Here is a 12189-nt window from a genome sequence, read left to right as displayed (position 1 = left end):
GGACATATCTCAAAATAATAAGAGCTATTTATGACAAACCCACGGCCAATATCATACTGAATGGGCAAAAACTGTAAGCATTCCCTTTGAAAACTGGCACAAGGCAGGGATGCCCTCTCTCCCCACTCCTACTCAACATAGTGTTGGAAGTGCTGGCCAGGGCAATCAGGCAGGAGAAAGAAATAAAGGGTATTCAGTTAGGAAAAGAGGAAGTGAAATTGTCCCTGTTTGCAGATGACATGATTGTATATTTAGAAAACCCCATCGTCTCAGCCCAAAATCTCCTTAAGCTGGTAAGCAACTTCAGCAAAGTCTCAGGATACAAAATCAATGTGCAAAAATCACAAGCATTCTTTTACACCAATAACAGACAAACAGAGAGCCAAATCATGAGTGAACTCCCATTCACAATTGCTTCAAAGAAAATAAAATACCTAGGAATCCAATTTACAAGGAATGTGAAGGACCTCTTCAAGGGGAACTACAAACCACTCCTCAGTGAAATAAAAGAGGACACAAACAAATGGAAGAATATTCCATGCTCATGGATAGGAAGAATCAATATCATGAAAGTGGCCATACTGCCCAAGGTAATTTATAGATTCAATGCCATCCCCATTAAGCTACCAATGACTTTCTTCACAGAATTGGAAAAGACTACTTTAAAGTTCATATAGAACCAAAAAAGAGCCCGCATTGCCAGGACAATACTAAGCCAAAAGAACAAAGCTGGAGGCATCATACTACCTGACTTCAAAATATACTACAAAGCTACAGTAACCAAAACACCATGGTACTGGTACCAAAACAGAGATATAGACCAATGGAACAGAACAGAGCCCTCAGAAATAATACCACACATCTACAGCCATCTGATCTTTGACAAACCTGAGAAAAACAAGAAATGGGGAAAGGATTCCCTATTTAATAAATGGTGCTGGGAAAACTGGCTATCCATATGTAGAAAGCTGAAACTGGATCCCTTCCTTACACCTTATACAAAAATTAATTCAAGATGGATTAAAGACTTAAATGTTAGACCTAAAATCATAAAAACCCTAGAAGAAAACCTAGGCAATACCATTCAGGACATAGGCATGGGCAAGGACTTCATGTCTAAAACAACAGATGCAATGGCAACAAAAGCCAAAATTGACAAATGGGATCTAATTAAACTAAAGAGCTTCTGCACAGCAAAAGAAACTACCATCAAAGTGAACAGGCAACCTACAGAATGGGAGAAAATTTTTGCAATCTACTAATATCCAGAACCTACAAAGAACTCAAACAAATTTACAAGAAAAAAACAAACAACCCCATCAAAAAGTGGGCAAAGGATATGAACAGACACTTCTCAAAAGAAGACATTTATGCAGGCAACAGATGCATGAAAAAATGCTCATCATCACTAGCCATCAGAGAAATGCAAATCAAAACCACAATGAGATACCATCTCACACCAGTTAGAATGGTGATCATTAAAAAGTCAGGAAACAACAGGTGCTGGAAAGGATGTGGAGAAATAGGAATACTTTTACACTGTTGGTGGGACTGTAAACTAGTTCAACCATTGTGGAAGACTGTGTGGCAATTCCTCAAGGATCTAGAACTAGAAATACCATTTGACCCAGCTATCCCATTACTGGGTATATACCCAAATAATTATAAATCATGCTGCTATAAAGACACATGCACACATATGTTTATTGTAGCACTATTCACAATAGCAAAGACTTGGAACCAACCCAAATGTCCATCAGTGACAGACTGGATTAAGAAAATGTGGCATATATATACCACGGAATACTATGCAGCCACAAAAAAGGATGAGTTCGTGTCCTTTGTAGGGACATGGATGCAGCTGAAAACCATCATTCTCAGCAAACCATTGCAAGAACAGAAAACCAAACACCACATGTTCTCACTCACAGGTGGGAATTGAACAATGAGAACACTTGGACACAGGAAGGGGAACATCACACATGGGGGCCTGTCATGGGGTGGGGGATGGGGAGGGATAGCATTAGGAGATATACCTAATGTAAATGACGAGTTAATGGGTGCAGCACACCAACATGGCACATGTATACATATGTCACAAACCTGCATGCTGTGCACATGTACCCTAGAACTTAAAGTATGATAAAAAAATTAATTAACTAAAGAAAAGAATAATAAGGCAAGAGGTTCAATTACACAGTTTGTATTCAGAATAGTCCACCCCATGTTCTCTTGCCTCAAGTCATTTAGAATTACAGCTCCCATAATTTTCATGCTGTTTCTTTGGATCTCTGAATGCTGTGAAAAGACACAGTCTGAGATTTACAGTTGTCTTTGATTAACTATCTCAGTTCAGCCTGTGTTCTGGGAGCATTTTTAATGAAACTAGCAGCCAGTTGTCTTCATTTCCTACCACATTTTTATTACTGCTATTCAAATATTCCAATCCTGCCTGGCCCTGATTTTCAGCTCAGCCTCCAACTTCCTGAAGGGGTCATTTAGAAAGCAGGTAGGGTCTGTATCCCCCTGACACAGAGGCAGTGCTGGGCCCCAGAAACAAATTTAGGATCTGAGATGAGAAGGCCCAGACTTGAATTCTAGCTCCACCAGCTACTTTTACGGCTGCAGAACTTTCTGCAAGATTCTTTGAGTCTCAGTTTGCTCATCTATAAAATGGACACATTAGGAGTACATATCTCACAAAACTGTTGTCAGGAATCAAGCACACGCAGACACATAGTACATAGTAGCTGGCCATTAGTATTAGCAGCCCTCTTTGAGCCTCAGTTTTCTCTTCTGTAAAAGTGGAAATATAAACACTGTGTTATACTGGCAAGTTTTGAAGTCAAGTTGAATGTACAGTGTTCCCTCCCCGATGGGCATATAACAAAACAATCTTTCCCCTTTCTTCAGGAGCTAGGGAAATGTTTGTTTGTTTGTTTTTGTTTTCGTTTTTAAAGCAAAGATGAGGTTTTAGAGCCTTATAGAGAAGAAGGGGAGAGGGTGGATGGATGAGGTTTGGGGGAGGGAGCAATGAGTCATTTATTGCTGTAAGCCTCTGATTCCTCAAAGCCTCTCTGAGGACTGGCTACATTAGCATCACTGAAAGAGCTTACTAAAAAGATTTTCAGCTGGGTGCAGTGGCTCATGCCTGAAATTTCCACAACTCAGGAGGCTGTTGGGAGGATCACTTGAGCCCAGGAGTTGAGGCCAGCAGGGACAACATAGCAGGACCCTCATCTCTTAAAAAAATGTTTTTAATTGAAAAAAAGATATATTTTTAGATTCTTGCCCATTCCTCAAAGTAGGGACTAGTACTTTAGAAACCAAATCTGTGATCCTTAACCAAAGTTGATCCCACTTTAACCCCAAGGGCCTTGTAGAAATGGATATAAGGCATTTTTGTTTGTCGGAAGCAGGGACACTAAGAGGGCAAGGCCAGTGCTAAATGCCATGTATATTAGTCAGGGTTCTTTAAAGGCACAGAACTAATAGGATAGGTGTATATACGAAAGGGAGTTTATTAAGGAGTATTGACACACACGATCACAAGGTGAGGTGCCACAACAGACTGTCTGCAAGCTGAGAAGCAAGGAAGCCAGTCTAAGTCCCAAAATCTCAAAAGTAGGGAAGCTGATAGTGAAGCCTTCAGTCTGTGGCTGAAGGCACTAGAGCCCCTGGCGAACCACTGTTGTAAGTCCAAGAGTTCAAAAGCTGAAGAACATGGAGTGCAATGTTCGAGGGCAGGAAGCATCCAGCACCACAAGAGAAAGGTGAAGGCCAGCAGACTTGCAAGTCTGCTTATTCCACCTTCTTCTGTCTGCTTTTTCTAGCCGTGCTGGCAGGGGAGGGGATTGTGCCCACCCAGATTGAGAGTGGGTCTGCCTCTCCTAGTCCACTGACTCAAATGTTAATCTCCTTTGGCAGCACCCTAACAGACACACCCAGAAACAATACTTTGCATCTTTCAATCGGATCAAGCTGACACTTAACATTAACCATCACACAACGCAATGAGCAGGATAGCCCCACACAATGAACAATTGTTCCACCCAAAATGCCAACGGTTCCTAAAATTATTTACCCACCTTTAAAAGGGTACTTTCATTGAAAAGCTGAAGGATAAGTTTTGCTCATAAGGAACTAACTGCAGCTATTTAGCAAATATACCACAATCCACCCATCTAAAAGAGAGCTGTCCTCTTGAACAGAGTCCCCTTGCGAAGCTGCGCTCGTATTCCATATATACTTGCGGTAATTTTAACCTTTAAAAAGGGTTTTCTTTTGGAATTAACCAGTCTACTCCCCAATAATTGTTACAGCTTTCTGTTTTTTGTGGTTTTTTTGTCGTTTTGTTTCGTTTTCTTTTGTTTTTTCATTTCTCTCAATAGCTAGCAATTATTCATGCTTTTGGGATGGTTTAAATTTGGGAAATATTCAAACCTCATTCCAAACACCAAAGATAAGGCTAGGTGACACTGTTTAGAGTCCAAAGGAAATATGTCTAAAAAATGACAAGATAACTTTTGTTTTCCCCTCCTGCAGCATGTAAACTTGCTGAGATGTGGAAAAAGCTAGAGAAACAGTATTAAATGATGATCCAAAAGTATATTAGCTGTTGAAATCATCAAGATTCGGCTATACTTACTGTTGGGGTTAGAATGACCACCCAATAGACACATTATAGTTGGTTTTCAAAAATTTTTAAATTTGTATACCCTGGGATTTCCTGGTTTTCCCATAATTACTGTGTACTACTTTTATAACAGGGGGAAATAGATTCAAGTCATAAAGTAATAGTATTTTTCTCGGTATGTCCCCATCCTTTCTTTCCCACCCTCCTCTCCTTCACCTTCCAGAAGGGGACACACCATCATGATAGCTTGCATTACCTACTGTACACCACCATAGGAGAATGGCTTAATAAAGGAGCACACATCTACTCACTGTGATGTTACCCAACCATTAACATGATCATTTTGAAGATTGTGCAGAAACATGGGAGCACATATGTTTAAGACAGAATGCAACAGGAAAATTCAGACTATACAATATTATTTATCTAATGGTTGCAATCATGGAAAAATATGCATATGCATAAGTAGTCTTCCATGATACGAACCAAAATTTACAATATTATTAATAGGTTGTGGTGATTGTGGGTGGTTTTCTTGTCATCAAAATTGTCCTGAATATTTTATATCATCCTTTTACTTATATTTTGAATGTAAAAGGGAGATATCTGTGTTCATTGTATTTATTCCAATTATTCCAATGAAGCATTTTTTGCCATTTAAAAAATGTCCAATGACTGATAACTCAGCATTAAATTGGAAAATACAATGTGATGATTACATGGATTCATTTTACACAAAAATCATAGTAAGTTAGTCAAACATATACTGTAAAATCTTCTACTTTACCTACCGTGGAAAACAACATTCTCTTCTCTTTCAGTGTATCTGGGGGCTGAGTGTTTGTGCAGTACTTTTACATTTTACATTTTTCAATCTTTGAAAAACAAACAAAGTGATTGAAAATAAAGATGCCACAATAGCAAAGACTTGGAATCAACCCAAATGTCCATCAGTGACAGACTAGATTAAGAAAATGTGGCACGTATACATCATGGAATACTAGGCAGCCATAAAAAAGGATGAGTTTGTGTCCTTTGTAGGGACATGGATGCAGTTGGAGGAAACCATCATTCTCAGCAAACTATCGCAAGAACAGAAAACCAAATACCGCATGTTCTCACTCATAGGTGGGAATCGAACAATGAGATCACTTGGACACAGGAAGGGGAACATCACACACCGGGTCCTATTGTGGGGAGGGGGTAGCAGGGAGGGATAGCATTAGGAGATATACCTAATGTAAATGACGAGTTAATGGGTACAGCACACCAACATGGCACATGTGTACATATGTAACAAACCTGCACGTTGTGCACATGTACCCTAGACCTTAAAGTATAATAATAAAAAAAAAAGAAAAGAAAGATGCAAAATTTTTGCCTATTTTTCTGTGTTTGTTTTTCCCTTGAGGACTTTAAACAATCCACATGAAAAATAGAAGCAAACATGACTGTCTTTGAAAAGATCAAAGCCCAAATCAAATTATGATTTGTTCTCAGTATTACAGGAAATGTGGCTTAGGGCAGGGCGTGGTGGCTTTTGGGACGGGGTGCGGTGGCTCATGCCTGTAATCCCAGCACTTTGGGAGGCCGCAGCGGGTGGATCACCTGAGGTCAGGAGTTTGAGACCAGCCTGACCAATATGGAGAAATCCCATCTCTACTAAAAAATGTGCAAAATTAGCCAGGCTAATTTTGAATGTAATAGGGAGTAGTGGCTCATGCCTGTAATCCCAGCTACTCGAGAGGCTGAGGCAGGAGAATTGCTTGAACCTGGGAGACAGAGGTTGCAGTGAGCCGAGATCGCGCCACTGCACTCCAGCCTGGGCGACAAAGCGAAGCTCCATCTAAAAAAAAAAAAAGAAAAAAAAAAAAAAAAAAAAAAAAAAAGGAAAAAGAAAAGAAAAAGAAGTGTGGTTTAATTACAAAGAAAGAAAAGACAACGATTTATGATTTCCATTTTCTAAATTATCACTATCTTTTTTCATGATTCTGTGATCTTAGAGTAGCACAAACTTTTGGCTTTTATTTTTCTCTGCTGAGACTACAAGTAACTAGAAATGCAAATCTTTTTAATGTGATTTACTATTTGAAAAGAGTCATATGGTAATACATCTATTAACAAGGGAGATATGTGCCAGTCCCACATTTTGTTGCTAAAAACCTCATTACCAAAGGTAGAGAAAATATCCAGGATGAGGGAATGAGTCCAGAATATAGATTACCTCCCTGTCATGCCCTTGCAAACCATTGACCACTTTCCATCTAACTCCAGTTGGCACGTCCTCAGCCTCTTCACAAGGTGGAGAAGAGATAATAACTTCTACTTCAGCACAGGTCCCTACCCATCAGAAACCTCAGGTGGGAACCTCTTTTCCCTAGTTGCCACCACCCTGACCCAACTGCAAACCAACTGGTATTTCCCCGAGTGCCTTCCATGCCCAGGAAGCCTCTGTAAAAAGGTGCTTTCTTGCCAGGAGTGGTGGCTCACGCCTGTAGTCCCAGCACTTTGGGAGGCCAAGGCAGATAGATCACTTGAGGCTAGGAGTTTGAGATCAGCTTGCACAATATGGCAAAACCCAGTCTGTACTAAAAATACAAAAATTAGCTGGGTTTGGTGGTGCATACCTGTAATCCCAGGTAATCGGGTGGCTGAGACAGGAGGATTGCTTGAGACTGGAAGTTGTAGTGAGCCAACATTGAGCAACTGCACTCCAGCCTGGGCAATAGAGCGAGACTCTGTCTTTAAAAAATATATATATAAATATATATATATATATATCATATAAATTTAATAAAAATTTAAAAGATGCTTTTTTTTTTTTTTTTTTTTGAGACGGAGTCTCGCTCTGTCGCCCAGGCTGGAGTGCAGAGGCCGGATCTCAGCTCACTGCAAGCTCCGCCTCCGCCATTCTCCTGCCTCAGCCTCCGGAGTAGCTGGGACTACAGGCGCCCGCCACCTCGCCCGGCTAGTTTTTTGTATTTTTTTAGTAGAGACGGGGTTTCACCGTGTTAACCAAGATGGTCTCGATCTCCTGACCTCGTGATCCGCCCGTCTCGGCCTCCCAAAGTGCTGGGATTACAGGCTTGAATCACTGCGCCCGGCTAAAAGATGCTTTCTTTACTCATTCATTCACTCACTCAACAAACATTTATAGAGCACTTACCGCATGCCTTGTCATATTGGATTCAGGTTTCCTGGACCTTTTATTCTGCCTAAAATTCCAATAGTTTTAACCTTTAAATTTGTTTTAACCTTTTGTAATTGACCAGCCCACCTCCCAAAATTCATATACAATTTGTAGGGCTGTCACTAAGAAAAATGATACCAAAAATGTAAAAACAGAATTCAGTAACAAAATGAATATTTACCTAGAATTTAGAAAACACAACAAAGTACATACTTTCAAAAGCTGAAATACCACAAATATTAGAAAATGCGTTAAAATGACATAATATTTATATTAATCAACTGCTTCACACATATCTACTACAACATTTTTCTTTTTGTTTTTGTTTTTTGAGACAGAGTTTTACTCTTGTCGCCCAGGCTAGAGTGCAGTGGCGTGATCTCGGCTCACTGCAACCTCTGCCTCCTGGGCTCAAGCAGTTCTCCTGACTCAGTCCCCCAAGTAGCTGGGAGTACAGGCATGCACCACTGTGCCCAGCTGATTTTTGTATTTTTTTGAAGAGATGGGGCTTTACCATGTTGGCCAGGCTGGTCTTGTACTCCTGGCCTCAATGATCTGCCCGCCTTGGCCTCCCGAAGTGCTGGGATTACAGGTGTGCACCACCATGCTGGGTCCATTTTTCTTTCTTTTTAAGCTGCATATTCTTAGATTACCTTTTCCTATAACAATAATTTTACAATAGACATCTCCATAGAGAAAATAGAAAGATAACTCAATCTTTCCTCTAGCATCTTTAATAATGTTATTATTATTATTGACAGTTTAGAAAAGTTTTTTCAACATCAAAGTTCTTTATTATTAATATCGTGTAATTTTTTATGAAAATAAGAACATTATCAAGTATCTTTCATATATAACCTGCAATATTGAGACGAATTCTCCACAGACCAGCTTCTGGTTCTGTACATTTCAACTTTGTTTCTCCTTCATTACTCACATACTTCCAATGACAGCACCAAGGGACACATTCATATCAGGATATAAGCTCTAGGCCAGCAATTCCATGACATGTGCCAGGTGAAATGGCACAGTGAGTGGTAGAGAATTTCTGCCAGCCATTCCTATCCTTGACAGGTAACAATAACATACTTATATCCCTAGGTGACTGCAAATAACATAGACATATTCCACTAAACTTTAGCTAAATGTATCCCCATTTCAAATTCCCCTTAGCCTGATCCCCAATATTCCTGCAGCCACTCAGATGCCATTCGACAAGAAGGAGTGTGATGAAGACGTCTAAATGGAAAGAGACAGTGGCCTTAACCATTTGCAAATTTTGCAAAAACAAGACAAAATGAACATATTCCTAAGGCCCATCCTAGGACTTTGGGAGGGGCCATCTATGTGATGGGTCCTGAAGCTTAAGCCTCATTTGCTTTATGGTAAATATGCCACTCCTGATTGTATAACTTTGAGTAAGTCACTTCATTTTTGTATTCTAACTGCTCGCTTATAAAAGGTTTAATTCTACCAATTCATTCATTCATTCATTGATTCAACAAATAGGTACTGAATGTGTGCCAGGTCCTGTGCTAGGTACTAGCATCTGGATATTAGGTACTATGGATACAACTATGAACATCACATCACCACTTTTCTCAAGGATTTAAAGAAGGATACAAGAAAATTAACAATTACAATGCAAATAGGAAATACTATGCTGGGAGAAGTACAACTACTCATGAAAGGCTAGAAAGGAATCAAGTATGATTTCTTACTAGGTTTCAACTTGAATAACTAGATGGTTACTAGCATCATTCTCTCTGAGATCTGGAAGACTGGAAGGGGTGCTGGCTTGTAGGGGAAGATGATTAAGTTTGGGGTATCTCGAGTTGTCAGCAGAGTGTAGTAGTCAAAGGCCTAGTGTCTGTTATCAAGGTGCCAATGAGACCAACTGTGTGACCATGGGCAAGTTGCTTAACTTCTCTGCGTCAATATCCTGAGCTGTAAAGCAAAAAAGTAATAGTTACTATCTCAAAGAACTGTTGGGAGGAATGAAATGAGATAATACATGTGAAGTATTAGGGGGAAAATGCTTGCAAAATAGAAAACACTCCATAAACATTTTTATACTATTATACTGTTTTTAAGGCAGTTGGATATGTTGTCTGTGATGGTTAATTTTAGGTGTCAACTTGACTAGAATAAAAGAAATCCAGAAAGTTGCTAAAACATTATTTCTGCATCAATTTTACAAAATAACAATTCATAGGACTATGTTTTGATTGATTGATTGATAGATAGGGAAGAAAAATTCTTTCATACAGTAGGATGCCAATTAATAAATGTACAAAAAGATAATATTAGAAAATCACCAGCGGAACAGGATATTTACACAGTCTCAATATATTTTCCCTCAAAATGCTTGTTTATTACAAAGGGAAAATAGAAACTTTTCAGTGGGAAAATCTGGTAGATGCCACTTAACCAGCAATTAAAATTAAGATCAACAGTAATGAGACAGTTCAAAGTGTCTCCTGATATGATACACTGACAAAAACACAATATCAGTTCTGTGATACTCCTGCCAAAAATACATTACTGAATCTACTCATATGGAATATCAGACAAATATAAACCGAGAGACATTATACAAAATAACTGTGGTCTAAAAATGTCCACGTCATGAAAGACAAGGAATAACTGAGGAACTAGTTCCAGATTGAAGAAAACTGAAGAAAAAGAACAGTTAAATGTGACACATGATCCTGGACAGATTCTGGACCAGATGAAAAAATGTATTTTATGTATTGACTAATCGATTGCTATAAAGACCATTATTGAACCATTGGTGAAATTCGAATGGGATCTGTGGATTAGATGGTATTGTATACATGTTAATTTCCTGATTTTGATGGCAGTACTGTGACTATATATGAGAGCACCCTTATCTTGTAGAAAATGCACACTGACATATTTAGGGGCAGCGAGCATCACGCCTGCAACTTTCCATTAATTCAGAAAAAATACTAATATATTTACCTAAAAAGAATTATTTTAAAAAGCATATTACAGAGAGTTTAATTTATTCAAAGAAAATTGGAATCAACTAATCAGAAGGAAGAGGAGAATGCATTATGTATATTTATATAACTATTAATAGCATATAATATATAGAAATATTAATTACATATATTATATATAAATATATATTTAAAGAGATTATAAAGCAAATGTAAATAAGTGGGGAATCTGAGTGAAAACTATATGAGGTCTTTTCACTTTTCCTGCAACTTTCCTGTAAGTTTGAAATTACTTCAAAATGAAAAATGTAAAAACAAAACAGCTGGATCCACATGTTAAAATAATATATACAATATATTAAGTGCTTACTTTGGCAACACATATACTAAAATTGGAATGATACGGAGATTAGCATTGTCCCTGGTCAAGGATGACACACAAATTCATGAAGCATTATATATATATGTATTTTTATTTATTTATTTATTTTTGAGCCAGTGTCTGGCTCTGTCTCCCAGGCTGGAGTGCAGTGGCACGGTCTCAGCTCATTGCAACCTCCGCCTCCCAGGTTCAAGTGATTCCCCTGCCTCAGCCTCCCAAGTAGCTGGGATTACAGGCACCTGCCACCGTGCCCAGCTGATTTTTGTATTTTAGCGGAGATGGGGTTTCACCATATTTGTCAGGCTGGTCTCGAACTCCTGACATCAGGTGATCCACCACACTCGGCCTCTCAAAGTGCTGGGATTACAGGCATGAGCCACTGTGCCCAGCCTGGATTTTATATTTTTTAGAAAGAAAAAGAAAAAAAAATACATTAAGGAGTGGGTTGTCTACTTAATCAAACAAGTCTACTTTAAATACTACTACATCTAGCTCATTAAGTACTTTGAGTAGTAAGAGATGTCAAGAAAACCCATTCATGAAGGATTTTAACGTAATTATAAGGGTCAGTGTAAGAGTATTGTTCCCCTCTTGACCAGTTCTTAATCACACAGAACTTCTCTAAGAACACTTCTAGAGTATTAAGTGAGCTCTATACTGATTTCTACTGATCAGCCATGTCAATTAGCCCTAAGCCAGAGGTACCGGGTTTATTAAGTGAACAATAGAGGCAGGTGAGACATGAATAAAAAATAGAGAAGGTGACTGTAAGAGTAGCATTGGCATTCTTTTTTGTCAGGGCTCAAAACATGATATCCCAAATATGGTGCCTTGGCATGCAGAGTATTTTGAGCTGAAAGAAACCCTGAAAGGGCCTCAGAAGCAAGAAATGTTCATTGACGAGAGTCTTAAAAAGTTTGAAGTCAACCGGGTGTGGTGGCTCACGCCTGTAATTCCAGCACTTTGGGAGGCGAAGGAGTTTGAGACCAGCCTGGCCAACATGGCAAAACTCTGT

At 39.0% G+C, this 12189-nt stretch overlaps 1 non-coding gene across 1 annotated transcript; it reads left to right on the top strand.

The window, feature by feature from the left end:
* The first annotated feature begins 11154 nt into the window (after positions 1 to 11154).
* On the top strand, positions 11155 to 11258 carry LOC123571441 (U6 spliceosomal RNA). The gene has a single exon (XR_006695605.1). It is a non-coding gene; the product is annotated as a U6 spliceosomal RNA (small nuclear RNA).
* Positions 11259 to 12189: the final 931 nt, after the last annotated feature.

This window comes from Macaca fascicularis, chromosome X (assembly GCF_037993035.2).
Source record: "Macaca fascicularis isolate 582-1 chromosome X, T2T-MFA8v1.1".
Taxonomy (NCBI): domain Eukaryota; kingdom Metazoa; phylum Chordata; class Mammalia; order Primates; family Cercopithecidae; genus Macaca; species Macaca fascicularis.
Note: the sequence above shows the minus strand (reverse complement) of the source record. Positions and strands in the feature narration are given on the sequence as shown.